At 24.3% G+C, this 18889-nt stretch overlaps 1 pseudogene; it reads right to left on the bottom strand.

Moving 5' to 3' along the window:
- LOC136985465 (cell adhesion molecule Dscam1-like) overlaps window positions 1-3634 on the bottom strand; it is a 123510-nt pseudogene extending 119876 nt beyond the window's left edge.
- Window positions 3635-18889: the final 15255 nt, after the last annotated feature.

The following is an 18889-nucleotide window of genomic DNA, read 5'->3' as shown; positions in this document are numbered from 1 at the left end:
ACTGTAAATAAAATTTACGGAAGCGATTAACTATAATGAAAGTAGTTTTTTATAACTATAAAATTTTATTTGATGAAGCCAACGCTCTGTTTATACATTTCTAACTGTTACATTTTCTCATTCTATCCGTTCGAAATTAGAAAAAAGGAGAGAAACAAAATAAAAAATTGTCCCATATAATGCGAATTATAGAGAACGTAAAGAGAAGAAGGGAAAAAAAATCTAAAATTTGAAAAAGTACATTTTCCTTACAAGAATTCTCACTTGCATAAAAAAATTGAAGTGACATTATTAGAATTACCAGTAATTTTGCCTGTTTTCAGTTCTCTTATGGACTTTACATACTCATCAATACGTATAAATGACTTGCATAAGTATGATATTCAACACCATCTACTTTATCTCAATGAGAAGAATTTCAAAGTAAGAAAAAGTGGAAGAAAGGTTTCTAAAGATCCATTAGTAACGTATACTTTTAATTTTATGAATTAAAAATTTTAAGACTTACTTTTCAGTGACTTCAGTGAAACAATTAAGGGATAATCTTTCCTTGTTTATTATGATTATTAAAACTTATAATTATCTTCATAATTTATATTTACAAAATGAAACATTGTTAATTATTTTATTTAAAAAAATCAATAAAATAATTTGCTTTAAAATCAAATAAAATAACAATAATCAGTAATTATTTTAACAATTTGAATTAACGAAGCAATTAATATTTTCGTTTATAAATTAAATAAATAATTAAAATTGATTTGTCATTTTTCTTGAATTTAATCAAAATTATTCCACTTTTTTTTCGAGCAAAATAATTTTTATATAGATTCATAGTTTGAAATAATTATAGAAAAGATAATAAGTGGCATTAATTTTTGACTGTTAAAGAAGAAAAGTAAATGCTTAATTTGCTTGATAATTAATTAATTAAACTTTTGGTATCAATTTAACTTCGAGTTGGTAGAATTCAGGAAGCGTATAATTCGAGGCTTCCCACTTTAGCGATTTAAGCTGAATTTCTAATCGCTTACTAAAAATCGTTTTATATCTTTGCATATACTTTCGACATCAATTTGAAAATTTTAATTTGTCTCGCATGAACTGAAAGAGAATCGTATCACTTTTTTATTTTCGAAATTGATGATTGCTATCACGGAAAAAGTTCTATAAAGTTTCAATAAATTAATGATATTTTATCATAAACCTTAGTTTATTTAATTTTGTAACGTCCGGAAGATAATTCACGGATGCGATCAGAATGACAAGCAACATTTTAACAAGAAGGAAAACAAAATAAAAAAATAAAATAAGAAAAAAAATGAAAGCTTGGAGCGCTTTGAAAATAATCAACAGATTTCATCGAATAACAGCACACAACACATTTTCTCCGTATTAAAGTCTTTATAAACGACTCTAGAGAACATTGGGATGCATGAAGACATATTGTCTGCTGTCACCATAACAGCTGAGTGCTGGTAAAGCTACAGTAGTGAAGCAAAACTGGTCCCAGTCTCCCAAATTGGATTGTCTTCGGCGAAATCACGCTATTAATTATAATCCGAAACGTCCCTAAGGATTCCAACACGGTTCGGTCTAATAACATAATGCACACGGTACACTGACACATTACAAGACATGTCTTTATGATTTCCGAACTAAGGAAAAATGAATATTTCAAGTCATTCTCACGAGAGGTATAATTTGCAACCGGGTCTAAACTTCAGTTTTACTAAAGCTATCCTTATCCTATTGACTGGAGCTGTGCAAAAGTTTCATTTGATACGGAAACGGAGGGAATAGATCGATAAAATGCTTTTAGCGTCGACAAGTTTGCTTCGGAAGAACGAACAAGGAGTGCGTGGTCTGAATCGAATCGGCCAGAAGAAAGATGGCCTAGCCTAGGCAACGGAGGTAACGTAATTTCGTTCTATTTCCTATGACATTTGGTCGCGAACATGGGTTTTCCATCAACTTTTGTTTTCTTCTTTAGCATCACCTCAATCACTTCTTGCAATTCTCATATCACTTACCCTACTGCATTATTAAGTATTAATAAGATAGATATATAAACTATAAATATACAGCAACCGTATAGATAAACTGTCACTTTTCCGATTGCTTTTCACTGTCAGATTTTACAGTCATAAATTATAATAAAAATACGTCACTTCTACTTTACTTCTAGCTAAAAATATTTAAGAAAATGCAACAAGTGGTTTTTTAGGAAGAATTTATATAAAAATTCAATTCTTTTTTTAAAAACAATTTTTAAAATTTGCTTTGTATACTTTATAATATAGGAAATATATATTAATTATGTGTATATAAATATATAAATACATTTATATATTTATCCAGTTTCTTAATTTTTGTAGTTTTTGTCATTAAAATTAAACATCATAACCAGGAAATATATCAATAAATTATATTCTGATTAATTAATAATAAAATGTATAACAGTCTGATTATCGATATAGTACATAATATCTAAGAAACAGTTAATTTAATTGCATTTATAGATAATTTTTAAGAGTTTACCGAGTAAATTCAATTACTAGTAAGAGTAGTAATTACCTGCTCGGACGTGAACATCTCGGCTTCCAATAGTGCCTAGAATATTTGTAGCGATACATCTATATACAGCCGTGTGGATGTCGGGTCTATAATCATCAGCATTGAATGCTAAAAATACAAGAGATCCATTCGGTCGCACTTGTCGCAATCCAGGTATATCAATCACAGTACCTCCAGCCCTTCTTAACCATGTTATATGAGGTGTAGGTTTACCACGAGCTGTACAAGGAATCTGAGTACCTTTGGTATTATAAAATTCCACAGTGTAAGGAGGTTCGACAACAAACGTTGGTCCTTCTAGTTCCAAACTGCTACAGATATCTTGTTTTTTTTTTAAAAAGAAAAAAATATATATAATCAAAGAATTAGATTACGTGACTCGATTACACGTTTCCGTTTCTATTCTAATATCTGTGCTATTAACATTTAAGCAACAGTTGACTGGCAATTTGTTCAATACGTGGGCGTGTTCCGTCTCGAAAACGCGTCACGAAATATAAAAATTTATACAGAAATAATTATATTTTATCATCACAAAAAATTATATATAAATTGTTTCTTTCTTAATTGAAATGCCTTAAGTGTAATTATTATTTAAAATAAATAATCTCAGAGTTTGAACGAAATATGTATATACTTTTTGATAATTAAAAATACATTAAGAAAATCGGTAACTTTTTCGCATTCATAAAAGTTTAGAGTGCAACAGATTTACTCTTACCTGTTATAAATATAGTCCAAAACAACCAGTGAGTATAAGAGCGATACATGACAATCGTTGCACGTTAGCACCAGAAAATTGAAACTTCCAGATGATAAGAAACCTTCTCAGCTGGTTGAGATTGATCATATGATTGGCAACAGTCCAGGTACTTATGTTTATTAGATTATAGTTTGCACAATCCTAAGCAAGGTAAGAGATTAGGAAGAATATTCCGTACACAATGTCATTGACTTGTCTCCATTTTCTAGCAGTCAGAAGTTGGTAGGAGTGTTCTAACATTAATCATTGCTTTCACGAGACCACCTGGTACCAGCACTCGACTGAAGTATAGCACGTGCACAACTGGGCGCCAGACTGACATCGGAAAACAGAGCAGGAGAAGCAGAGGAGCTCTGGGAATGCTGACTCGTCAGTGATTGGTGGAGAGTTTCCTTCGGTCGATACTGTGTCAAGACAACCGAGAGAGCGAGGATGTGGAGTAAGACGTATGGAGTTAGTAAGCGTGATGCAAGAGAACTTATTTTGATGGTTGCCTAGTCGCCTCTAGCTAAATGCCAACTTCAATTACGTTCTCGAAGAAGGTTCGCTATTTCAAAAGTCTGCACGTTGCCTTTGACTTGTTGAAGTCTGATGTTTCAAGAGAAATGTTGTCAATAGCGATGTCGCTATGGATTTCATATTTATTATAATGATACGCGACTAAAAGCAGCGCTGTAGAGTGGCTTATTGTTTACATAATTAAAATAATTTAATTTTTCCTTTGAAAGATACGTACCTGTACGTAAATAATTTGGTTAATATTAAGAATATTTTTGCGTTGAAAAAATTTTAATCTAGAAAAAGTTATATATAAAATTTTTTAAAGTCCTTTTAACGATTTATCGATATTTCACGGAATAATAAATAAAATTATTGGTGAAATGCGTGACGAGAATATCTCGAGTAATTCTTTCACTTTTAAAAGTTTCTCTTAAAAATCGAAGAATGGTTGTACCAGGTGCATCTTGAAATTTTCACTTTTCTTCAAGCACCCAAATGAAATTTTGCTTTAGATTCTCTTATTTTTTTTCTCTTTTAGATAGAAACTTGAAAGGACTTCCCTTTTATCTGGGTACAGAGGGTGGCTTTTAGTAAGCTTTCAGAGAAAATTTCTCACTAGGGATAACTGCAAAACAGACATGTTTACAGAAGAAAAGATAATTTTTGTTAATGCGTTTCTCTAATAAATTTTTATTAACATATTTATATATTATTAATTAAGTTTAATTGCTTTAGATGTTCGTTAGTGATAACTAAGATCAGAAAAGGCATGAAAGAAGCTTACATAAAAACCTCATCGATTTTTCTGTGCTGGCCCAGAAAATCCGTGAATTTACTCTCTACACTTTGTGACGCATGAATGAATTGTGAAGCTCTCCTGTGCTCACTTCAGCAAAAACGGATAGCAAATGGGAAAATTCCCTTTCCGCCCAGGTCAATTCCCAACATTGGAAAAGATTCTGAATAATTGAGAAGCGGTGTGTGTATGGAAAGATTCGATGTGGTAAAGGCGAACGTATAAAAATCGATTGTACAAGAAAAGACAAAAAAAGATCTAACTGACTAAAAAGAAGGGCAGAAAAAACAATTTTGTTATATTGAGTATGTTGACCGAGACTGAGAATTAATGAAGCTACCGGAAATATAGTTGGGCTCAGGTGGATTACTCTCTCTTTTATCTACTTCCCATTTTTAGTGTTGGCACTCGTACAATCATTGAGGATAGCGAGAAAAAATTCATTTTTTCCGTCCATTTTCATCATTTTTACAGAAGTTTGGACGTTGAAATTCCATCAAAGACATAATTCATCATGTTAAAGTAGTTGTTGAAATATTAAAGGTGGATTATTTTATAGTTTTATCAGGCAATGAATATAAATATCCGATTATAAATTGCAGCTGCGAATAGACTATAAATGCTTCTTAAAACTCTTTCTTTTTGCTTTATATAGGCTCTAGTAATCCATCTTTTTTGATTTGAGCATGATAAATTTACAATACACCTGTAATCAGAGTATTAATAAAATCTAAGAAAGTGGCTTAAAAAATATAGAATAAAGAAAATGTAAAGATGAAAATATTTTAATGAAAATGCTATTTGTTTATTATCAGAACAATAGTTAATCTTATTTACTTAAAGTCTTAATCATTCGTAGTTTTAAGCTATTAATAGAAATATAATCATGTAACTGTTGCTCGTATACGTAGAAACAGAACCATAAAGCATGTTTAAACAGTAATAACGAGGTAACTCCCTATATAACTTAAAATATTTATATATAAAACTGAATACAATTATATTTATTTCAATATTTATTTAAAATAAATATAATGCCTATAAAAATTAATTAATTAATTAATTAATACACAAAAGTAAAATCGTTAATTTATAAAGTACTGGTATAGGTATAAATATGATGAATATTTATTTTAAATATTTTTCTGTTTTTATTTGAACAATTGATTTTATTAAATATTATAAAAGTGCGTATTGAAAATTCACGAGTCTCATTTCTGAATTGAATTCATCATCCGAAAATAATTGTGCTTAAACATTAAATGCACTCATGCTAGTATCTGTCTAATAATATATAATTTACGATAGTAAACTTTCTTAAGATTAAAAAAATATAATTATAGGAAAGAATCTTTTGAAATCTGCTTAAAAACGAAATTTTTATCAATGGATAAACGTTAGAATTAACTGAGAGAAACAATAATTTAGTTGGATATAACATAAAATAAGTTTGATAGGGAAAAAAAGATATTTGTGAATTTTTTTGAAGAAATTTCTATCAAGTTAAGGTTTTAGTGAATATATAAAAATATATAATTTATAAATTTTAATATTAAAAATACTTTGCTAATTTCGATATAAAAATTATATATGAAAACATAGCTATGTTTATAAATTATAATTTTATAATAAATTTATGATAGTATATATAATATATTTATAGCTAAATTTAAACAAACAAACTCTCTAATTGCATTCTAAAACGTTGTTTATTAATTGCATAATTTACGAGTCAACGTCTTAAATTCTTTACTGAAATTTTCAAGTTTAGGCTACATTATCCATTTTAAAATGGTTTTAAAAATACATCTTGTATAATTATCGTCTTTAGAATCGAATATATAAAAATGAAATTATCTTAAAATCATTGAAGTAAGAAATTTTGTTTCATTCTTATATATTTCATGTGTAGATTTAAAAATTGAAAAAAATTCGAAGAGATTATGTAAAGCGGATAAAGGAAACTGAAATAAACTGAATTTATTATCTAAGTTTTGTTGTTTTCGTTGATTTGAAAATACCGAGTGGTCTCGTACGTTGTAAATCTCCAGAGAAATGTTATAATGAAGAAAATTTGATTAACTCTCCACATGCTTTCTAATATTATTTCGCGACTTTATAATGATGTTGAATGTCATGACTTTTATAAGTTGTTTTATTTTCACATGATTAACATTAAAATAAATTTCTTATTAATTTATAAATCATTATTTTGAATTATGTAACATTATTTAATGTGTTTAATAACTGAAAAAAATATAAAAAATGTAATGAAATTGCATTTCAAAATAAAATTATTTTACGATATTATCATTAAAATTATAGAAATTGAAATTGTAAAGAGTAAATAATATTTAATATATATATAGAACTCATTAGTTTAAACGTATGGAAGTAGCAAATTTAATAGAAATTTTTCTATATTTTTACTCGAAATCTGTTTGATATGAAATGATATTTATTATCAACAGATAGAACATATGTACTGTACACAGTCATTCTAAGTATCTGTTATATCATGATCCAGTTATTTTTGTGACGTAAACAACTAAATGCTTCTATTACCAGATCATATTATTTATTAAAAGTTTTCATGAGTAAAACATTCCTTCAGAGGGGAAAAATATATAATTAAAAAAATCAATAAAATCTAGTAAATAATTGTGTGATATTTATAAATGCATTATATGAATTATTGTCAAGTCAAGTATGATGCACAGAATCATTCTACCTAAGATATCCTGTAATCTCATTAAAATCCAAAGTACAATATGAAAAATATGAAATATTATTTAGTTATATTTTCAATGAAAACGGATAATTGAAATCTGAAAAATTGTAGCTATATTTAACACTTTTAATTCGAAAATTCAATTTAAAATTGTAGTGTTTAATGATTCGTGCTTAGATCGTATGATTTAAATCAAGTAATAGATTTTAATGCTGTTTAAATTTAGTAAATAAATTTATGAAATTTATTAAAAGACTAGCCATTTAGCATTTTTTAAAATGTTTAAATTGCTTTCAGAATTTGTAACTGATAATTCCTTCAATCAAGGATTTGTTGAGGAATTTTTCTTTATACATTTATACAGTTTATAAATCAAACTTATATGTGTTAATTTTTTAAATTGTTTCTTTATTTATAATAATGTTACATTAATCAAAAATATTATTCAATTAAAATAATTCTTATAATTATTATTAAATATGAAACATGATATATGATATAAATTTTATATAACTTATATATAGCCTTTATATCTTATGTATATAATTAATATCATTAATGACATTTTCAAAGTTTATTAAATAAATTATTTTAAATTTTTATTAATTATAAACTGAAATATTATCAATAATATATTATATAGAAACCATCGACCTAAGTATGTAATATTTTATTAATGTTTACTGAAAAGATAAATGAATATATTTTTATGTTAAAATTATATTTAAAAAATTTTAAAGTATTTTTAAAGATTGAAAAATTATAAATTTTACATAATTTTTCCCATTAAACGATAAAGAAATCGTTATAGAAAATCACCTTCTAGCAATAAAGTATTTTATATATTTATTGCATATTTAAAAAATTCCATTAAAAACCTCTCAAACCATAAAATTTTGTTGTAAAACACAAATAATCTATAAATTTTAGTTTAATCGTATACCAAATACAGAATGTATCTATTTTATCTGAGGAAAAAACTCAAATCTCTTTTTTTTAATCAGAAGAAATACAGTGATAACAGGAGATAAGATAACACCGATAAAGGGATACAGTGAGATTAAATCAAGCATTAAATCAATGATTTGTTAAAAGTCACAATTGAATTTTTCAGATGACAGCAATATTTATTCCATAAAAAATTTATATTACATTTTTTAATATCTATATAAATTCAAAAATCCCGTTGATACAAACACTCTCTTTTTTAAAATTCGTTTTCTTTTATATTATCAGAATAATTACTTAATTATACATTCTTTTATTTATGCTCTATTAGAAAATATCATATTTTTGTCTCAAATATTTATACACGGCGTTCTGACTAATGACTTTCTAATGACAGTCTTTCAGTAAATACCAATAAAATCAACAAATCCGAAATAAAAAAAAAATTTAAAAAAATACTTCTTGTATCAACATTTAAGGAAAGAAGTTTCTATTCAGTTCTCCTTTTTCTCATTTTTTATTTTTTTACTTTTTCACTCTGTTTGTGTAAAATAGGAAAGAAGTGTAAATATAATTAGTGGCTGACGTTTATTAGTATATCAATATAGCTACAAGAACATTTACAATACATCTACAGCAAGAGAATGAAGTACAGTATATCTTGGATTGTTTGCTATGCTTCAATACATTGATTACATCTCAAAGGATACAGCAAACAAACTGGGAATCTCTGAAAGCATCTACATATCATTTCTGTTGACATTGATGGGCTGAAGCATTTCGTAATATTGACACATTTGCGTAAATCTATTTTCGGTTAAAAATATTAAAATTATTAATTTTCACAATTTTAAAATATTAGAAAGTTTACATTTTAAAAATATTCTTGTACTCTTATTGGATATATAAAATATTTTAAGGATCTTAAATAGTTTTACTTATATTATAACACGGATAAAAGTCAAAAATCCTTTAAAAGCGATATATTCAAATAACAATTTAATTTAAAATTACGGTGTTATGGTTATGTTTTTCTTATAAAAATAACTACTTTAATAAATATTTTGAGATACATTAATATAAAAAATATGTATTCATAGATTATTACAGATACATTTAAAATTAAATGATCTCCAGGCTTTATATGATAACATTTCGTGCTAAAATTTCTCACTTATTTACATAAATTTAGAAATATTCGACAAAATATATCTTAGGAAACGTCGTGAAGTCATTATTTTGAAACTTAACATATTTTATTTTTATTGAATTAAAACTTGTCACTGTTCTGGATATTTCAATTACGTTTATCAAATTATTTATGCATGATAAAACATAGCATATAATGAAATAAACAGTTGAAGAACTGCTTAATTTGAACTAGAAATTATATTAATTTCAATATTAATTAAAGTAATCTTAAAGGATTTTGAATTATATTTCTCATTTTAGATCTCGTATAATTTTCACCAAATAAATCATTGTTAAATGAATACGTTAGAATTGACTTTGACTTTATAACTCATTAGTTAAATAAAGAATTTTTTTTCAGTGAAATAAAATATAAATTAATCCTATCAAACATTAAAATAATCTTGTATTGTTAAGTAAACATTAATTAATCTCAACAAATTAATTTAAGAGAAATAAATAAGTTTTTGTTCAAATTAGTTAATTAATTATAATTTATTTGACAATTTAACAAATTTAAGAAGTTCTTAAATTCGTAAATCGCTGCACAACAATCGCCGATACAGATAAAAGTCTTGAATTGGAGGATACATTAAAGTAGACAAAAACTTATTTGATTAATAGTGAGAAAAATTGTCGAAGGTTGTTTCGTGTAATTGAATTGTGTTTTTCGAGAACTTTCATTAAATTGTTAGAAATGTAACACTTTGAGTGTAAAGTATAAGAGTGATGCAATAAGGAAATGGAGGTGTGAAGTCTGCCTAAAACAACGACCTTCGCTCGGTAGTGTTCATCAATCAATGACATAAAAGTATAAAGAGGAAAAAATGCTCAGCACATTATATACGCTACACTAACTTAAAGTCAGTGAGGATGGAAAAATTCTCTTCACAAATTACGATTGCAGAAATTGTCAAGTAGAAAATTTCTTTTTTTACAAATGAAGAAATGAAAAAAAAATATATTCAATAGTTATTGTAATCTTCTGCAAATCTTGTATTTTAAATTATTTTGATTTTTGTGCTGAGTTTTTACCTTTTCTTGTTTCATAAGACACGATTGCACTTCTATTAATATTTATCTGGCTATCTCTCTTTCGTCCGTTACACTAAATATATTCAGATTTTCTGGTGTGATGTATAATACATTTAGAGCGAATTGTATACCATTATCTCTTTCATTATTATAATTTATATAAATATCATTATAAAATATACGATAAAGAAAAGATTTTTCTTCAAATTCGTGTTTAAATTTTCAAGTTATTTCATCAAAATTTATATTAAAATAATTTTCTTGATATATATTTATTTATTTATATATTCATATATTTAATTTTATATTTAATTAAGATCTATTAAAATTTTTATTATATCTCGACATTCAGCTGACATTAAAACACACTTAAAAATTTTTCTATGATTCTTTAATATTAAACAACTATTAAAATCTTGTTTTATATTTGCTTTTTTCAATCTTTTTGCTGTTCTTTATTATTACTTACTTTCATCATTAAGATCTTTACCTGACTGAGTTGCTTAATTAAAAAATGAAAAAAACTTCTCTTTACATCTTTTCAATATTTCTCATCATGGAATGCATGACTCGTACATTTGCATTAATATAATTATTTTATCTCAGAAAAATTCAATAAATTTCTTCAATTTGACATATAAATTTAATTGAGTTTATAAGTCATTATTTTATAAATTATATATAAAATTTTTTCTTACGTTCTAATATGTTTAAACTCTTCATAATTACAAGTTTGCAGTTTATCATACTATTCCAAAATATTTATTTATGAGTTTATTTCATTGTATTTTATTAAAATTTGTTCATTAATTAATAACAAAATATAATTATAAAATAATTTATAATAATATTATTCCTGTTTCTTAATGAAAATGAAACGAAAGCAATTCATTTTATATATGATAATGAAAAAAAAAACCTTAAATAGTGAATAAAATCCAATTAATTTTAAATATCAAAATTAAAATTCATTAAATTATTTAAATAAATATTTAGTTAATTAAATTTGATTTAAAAGAATAAATGGACATAATTAGAATTAAATCGACATACTGTAATTATTTTTACTGTATAATAAACAACTTAAACAATAAATATTCAAAAATTAATAGAAGTATACATAATAAATAATTTATTAACATAACAATGTGTTTTTTTTATGATAAGGTATTATGGTTTATTGTAGAAATTCGGATGTTTTGTCTTTATTCAAACAAGAAACCAATTTTCGAGGATTTAAGCTAATTTTCTTTTTCTGTTTATTCTAAAGAAGCTTGTCCTTCAATTTTAAAAGAAAGCTTTATGTAAAGCTTTCTTTGAAAGGAAGAGTTTATTTATAAAATAAGGAAAAAAAAAAAATTATTTTTAAAATCCAAAGTAGAAATAGTTGAATTTAAATCCTATTGAAGTGTAGCAACAAATTTATGATATATATTATATATATATATAGTAAATTCTTTGTAACTAGAATTATTGATATTAAGCGTTATACTTTAGTAATTGTAGCTTTAATAATGATCAACCAATGAAATGTATATTATACACGTGAATAGTAAATGTATTTAATCAAAATATCATTAAATATATAGAAAGATTGTTATATTAGATTATAATTTACATTTACATAATAAATTTAGAGTTAAAATTAAATTAATTTAACATGAAATTCTTTTCAATAAACGCGTTTAATAAATTAATAAGAGGGATTTTAAGTTTTAGTACTATCTCCGTGTAATACTAATAACGTAATTTGTACACCAAAGATAGAGCTTACCTTCAAATCCCATCTAATAGTAGGGGGAAAAAACGTCAGATTGTAGATATCGATTAGGCATGAAGAACTTACGTTTGCACTTTAAGTTTGAACAGAAGATTCACTTATAAAATATACTCAGTTTTTTACATATTTCAAGAAACGTAAGATAAGGATGGATGAGAATCAAAGAGGGTAAATCAGAAATATTTAAATTTTAAATAGTAATTTTGCTTATATAAAATCGATTTTCAGTAACATAACATCGCAGACAAAATTCCTAACTATGACATTAGTAAGCTTTTCGAAATGTTCAGAGTTTATATTTTGTCTAAACGTGATTTACATTTGAAGTTACTCTGATTTGACAGTATAAAATCGATCCGTTTTATACTAGTTAATATATTTGAAATTAGTTTGACGAATATCTAATGATTTAAATGTTTTTAACGATTTATATTCTAACGATTATGTAATTATATATCGTAATGATAGTTAAAATATGGATTTGTGTCATAGATATTAAAGTTTGTAATTTACAATATAATGAAATTTGAGGAAATTGTACATATGAAAAAATTAATTTTTTTTATTTAAATATAATTTATTAATGTGTTTTACATTATGCTATTAATATATCATAGTTTATAAAATTACTTCTCAGCACATGTGTTTCATTTCAGTATTTCGTGTTAAAAAATGATAATCAGTTGGTGCAGGAAACATTAAAATGGATTAAAATATTTAAGAAATAACGTTTTAAAAACTGGATAAAAAAATTCTAACTTATCTCAAGAATGTTTTTAATGGGAAACTTCAAATCAATTACAAGAAAAAAAATTTTATTTCAGTTGAAATTGCAAATTGTTAAATAACAACAAGAAAAATATTGTATTTGTAATCATATTGATCCTTTATTAAAGATACTTACGTTTATTTTCAGAATTATAACTTTCTCTTGATAAAATTTAATATCCAAGCTTCTATTCACTTTAAAAAATCTACAACTACTTCGAAATTAGTTTCCTATTTTTGTAGTTTCTGTGCAGCAGCTGCTCATGGTCAATGATATTTGTAGAAAGGGGAAGATGGTGTTTAGTTAGGAAAGAACAACAGCATAGCGTGAGGAATAGTGTGGGAAAGAAGCCGTGTGTTCCACATCGAGATAGTCTCTTGGTAGCCAGACATTGCTTTTCTCTCAGGGATACTCTCAATCGAAATATCACCGAATAAACCTAATTCTCACCCTCTAGATTGGAATGATGACTGCGCCCAGGGCAAAACTAGTCAAATCTCTATAGCACTTCTATTGTTTACTTTAGTCGTAGGCCATATTTCTCTGGATAAGTGCATTATAGCACAGTAAGTTCTTATCAAGTTATTTTTATCCTAGTGGTTTACACTAGGGGATTATATAAGGTAGAACCTTCACTTATTGGGATTATAGACCAATTTTAACCAAAGTGTAATTTAACAATTTAATATCAGAGCAGCATTAAATTTAATAGAATTTCGTAAAATTTGGCGAAATTAATAATTACTTTTTAATCTATTAATTTGACATTTTATCGAAATTTTATCATTTTTACTATAGTTTATTGTTAATAATATGACGAACATTATGAGAAATAGGTCCATAGGTTAGGATAAATTCTAAAACGTAGACTGTTAGTAAATATAATCCCCCTTTCCCTTATATTCGATGTAATCCGTTCTCTTAGGAACCAAATCCTTTATCTTAAATTTCTAACTACAGAAAGTATTTTTGTTTCTATCTATGAAATGTTGATACGATTATTATAAATACTTTATATCACGATTTTACTAAAAGCTAATAGATCTAAAATATTGATAAAATATTTAATTATAGTTAGAATGGCTATACGATCATTACTGCCATTATTATGTATTCGACAAACAAATTCATAAAAATTTAAAATTAAATAAATAAGAATTCTAAATACTCATTATATAATAATGACTTCTAGAAGAACGTTTTATGTTTTACATAAAACAAATTTTATATTATTATCCCTTTATAAATACTATAGCCTACAATTATCTTTAATTATTTTAAAATATGTCAGACCATAAATTTAAATTTGAGATGTTATATAAGAAATTTAATCAAAAAATATTTTTTAAGAAGAGCAAAATAATTATTTTCGGACAGCGGAAAAAATATGTATTATTCTAGAATTACAAAGAGAAGCTTGGACAGTTTTTTTATATAAAACGTTCTTGCTTTATTAGTATTATTTATTATTAGGATTATAATGTTTACAATTCTTTAATTTTGTATTTTTTTATATAAATAGTATCAAATGTAGTTTTTATGCGGTTTAAAACATTTTTTTAACTGACCATTTAATACCCGTCAAATAAGTAAATTTACGTATTTCAAATAATATATTTAATAGATTTGCTATTATTTAAATTAAAGAAATTTATTGTCTGTAGAAAGCATTATAGTTATTATTTATGTAAGTTTTATTACAAATTTTATATTCTTCTTTCATAAACATACTTGATTTTTATTTATTTAAAACGAAAAAGAAATAAATTATTTTAATTTTTATTTTCCAATAGCAACAGCTGTTTCGCATTTTTAAAATGTAGAATATGAAAAATTAATAGTTTAATGTTGCAATAATACAACAAAAAATATGACAAAAGCTGATGATTCACTGCCAAAATGACCAAAATCTTTCATTGTACGTTAAGTGTTTTGAATTATTTTTCTATTTCTTTATTTTTAGCTTAATAAGTATTGCTTTTCCGTTTAAAATATATTTTTATCTTTTATCGTTCATTATTTTATAACTGTATTTTTTCTGTTTTATGTGGTTTTTATCTTATTTGATACTATAAGAATAAGAAATTCAGGGATCAAACAATCCCTTGAACTTTTCGAAAAAGAATTATGGTGTTTACTTATGATGTTTTTGTGCAATATATCATTGCAAAACTGTCAATTCACTTTCAGTTATTTTGTTGATAAGATGGAAAGTTTATATCTTTTAGTTCTATATTTATTTAAGTACTTTTTAGTTAGTTAATTATTTTTATCTATAAAGCTATAACTAATGATTTTAGCTAATACAATTTTTAAATTATATATATATATATATATATATATATAAATGTTTTCCTTTTTTATTATAATTATAAAACACACCTCTCTTTTCTTATAAATTTTTATGAACTTGTAAATACATTATTTAATGAGTATAATTATAAGGCTAAATATAATTATAGACAAACAACAATAATTTGAAAGTTCTATAATTACAATTAATGAAAATAACATTTTTTCACAAAAGAAACATTTACAGAATTAAAAATGCAAAAATAATTACAAAATAAATAATTTAGTAACTGCAACCACAAAGTTATCATAATATTAAAATTCCCACTGAGGGGCATTAATTTCTAATCGTGAGCAACTGTTCTAAACTGGTACTAGAAAATTAAATTTTGTAATCATATTATGAAAATGAAACTGAAGAATTACTTTCAAATTATTTTTAAATATTTATTTATTTATAAAAAGTTATAATTTGTATATATTAACGCAGGATGCTAACTCAGAAAATAAATTATTATGAATGGTTTGGACAAGATTTCACTGTTACTTTCTATCATTTTAAAGGAAAAAAAATTATATTACTTGATTTTAAGCGAATTTTTAAAAAAAATTCGCTTAAAATCAAGTAATATAATTTAAAGGCGTGATTAATGTGATCAAGTATGTAATAACTTGCAAAAGTCTCGAAGAGAATCATAAAAACTTTTTAAAAATAAATTTTGAAATGCAAATTTTTCTATGTAAAACGTGATAAAAATTTTAAGAATTAACGAACTACAGAAAATGAAAAAGAAAAAAAAAACATAAGGTAAAAATATATTTCTACACTTTATGAAATTAAATAAAATTTTTTAAAAATATGATAGCTCTTTTATATATTAAATAATTAATCAAAATTAACGATAAAAAACAATATAATAATAATAACTGCCCAATATTAAACATGATCATAAAATCAATTTTTCTTTATGAGATAGATATTGATTTATATCATCTATATTTAACTTTCATTATTATTAAGTAGAAAAATAAAAGATACGAAGATATGTCTAAAAATATCGTAATTAAGTTAGAAATCATTAACGTTGTCATTAGAACTTTAAAATTCTATTTGGTATCTTCTTTATATCTTCAAAACTATCCCTTTGAAAATCTGTCTGCATTCAGGTGAACTTCTCACTGATTACAGAAGTGTTCCTCTTACAGATTCTTTTATACTCTCCCCTGCGACTCTTGATTGATGTATTTACCCACCAGCCTTATGTAAATTAATTAGATGATCCTTATTCTTTACAAGAGTAACAGTTGTTTGGAAAACATTAACAATTGTTCGACCTCAAAAAGCTGAAATTCTTCAACAGTTTAAATGCATTCTTTGTAATTGATAATTAAAAATACATCGTTTAATTTAATTATAAAGATAATTTTACTAAAGTACTGTACATATCAAAAACTTCAAACAAAATTTAAAGAAAATCAATTTTATTTCAACTTTTGCAGCTTCATATATTTAGTTAGAAATTGATTTTCAGAACGAACATTTATGAAAATTCTAAATGATGTTTTAAAGTTTATTATCTTAAAATTATAAATTATAGATTTTTATATTAGGAATATTTAAAAATTTAAAACAATCTTACAAAATTATCTTAAACACATGCTTTAAAGATACAAATTCGCCATAATAATGTTAAAGATTTATTTTCTGAGTTAAATTTTTTTAATTTTCTTATATTCAGCTCTTACTTTTTATTTTGTTTTTTTTTTAATTTTTTGTTTTTCCTTTCTTATTATAATTACAAAATAAAATGCGATTTTTCTCTCATAATTTTACTTTATGTAAATGGTTAACAAAAATTATTTCTTTTACTTAAAAAAACTAAAAAGAAAATTTAATTTTAAAGGACAGAAATTATTATTTTTAAAATTACTTTAAGATGTTTTATTTAATAGATAAGAAAGTTAAAACGTAAACACAGCAAACAAACAATTTTTATGCAGTTTTTAAACTCGCATTAACGCATTAAAATTTTTGAAATAAATTATAAAAAATATTTTAAAATTTATTAAATTCAATAAAATCTAATTGAAAACATTGAATTTAAAATTTATTTTATTTACTTTTAATAATTAATATATATATATATATATAATCATATAATTATTATATTAATATAATACATTAAATATATATATATATATGTATATAATGTATATAATATTATACATATTACATACATTATATCAATGTAATGTATATAATTATATAATTATATATATATACATAGATATAGTAGTTTATTTCATTAATTCAGTTATTGTTTCGACAATGTAGAAATTTTTATAATATTAAAAAATGCAGGCTTATTTCGTTAATAGCTACAAGTTACGGTGTATACTTTACTGTTTAAAACTTTCCTACTATTGATTTATTGTTTTCGGTATTTGAAATGGTATTTCACAAAACAAATTTTTCTTTAACATCAGTTATATATTCTAAAGTACAGAATTAAATGTTATCTCTTTGATACCAATAGCTAAATCAAAACGAATATTCTCATCATACCTTAATTCTTTATTTCTTTTTTACAATTTTTATTTAAGCTTTATTGAATTAAATACTTTGTAATACTTCAACAAAAATTATTTTCAATCAATAATATTCGGTTCAGTTATAATCATTTTCTAATCTTTCAAATGCAGCAAAGTATTATGCAATGAAAGTCAATTATATTCCAATACAATAACTAAAAATTCTAAATTATATCATGCTTAACACTAAATAAATATTTAATGAGATTTTACATATATTATAATTTAATATTTTTATATTTTGCATTCATTGTTTGTTAAATTATTTTTCTTTCTTTACACACAGTTATTAAATCTTAAGCAATTTTTATTTAAAAAATGTACTTTAAAACTTTTGGCTTTAACAATCAACAATAAATATTAAAATTTAGAAAAATCTTAAGAATAATATTAGTTAAACCTTTCGCGTAAACAAGCTGGAATTTAAAATTTTGAGTGATAAATATTCGTTTAATGAACGCACTCATTTAAATTTTCTCACATTTAACTAAAGGTAATCATTTAACTTATAACTTTAAAAGTATATTTTTAAATTAGCACTATAATTAATTACGAAACAGAGTCTCTGGTGGTGCAACATATATATTTTGCTTTGACTAAGATATATGTTTACGTTTCAAAATTTAACCAACTCGTGGTATTTTCAAAAGTTGAAAATCGTGAATTTCTTATCGAAGTCTAGTGTAAAATCTAGTTTGTATATCGTCTTAAAGCAGATCGATTGCAACCACTTATCTGTCCCCGTTCTTTCTGGTCTATCGCGTATCGTAATTTGTTACGGCCTCAGGTATGGGTATACTTCTACTACACAGTCTACTTAAAAATGCTGAGATTTTACCATCATTGCAAGTTTTATGGCATTTGCTCTTTAATTTAGTCAAACAAATTTTAGTATCTCTTAATTTAAATTTATT

The sequence above is a fragment of the Centruroides vittatus genome, unplaced genomic scaffold (genome assembly GCF_030686945.1).
Source record: "Centruroides vittatus isolate TY-2023 unplaced genomic scaffold, ASM3068694v2 contig_970, whole genome shotgun sequence".
Classification (NCBI taxonomy): domain Eukaryota; kingdom Metazoa; phylum Arthropoda; class Arachnida; order Scorpiones; family Buthidae; genus Centruroides; species Centruroides vittatus.
This window is presented reverse-complemented; position numbering and strand designations above follow the sequence as displayed.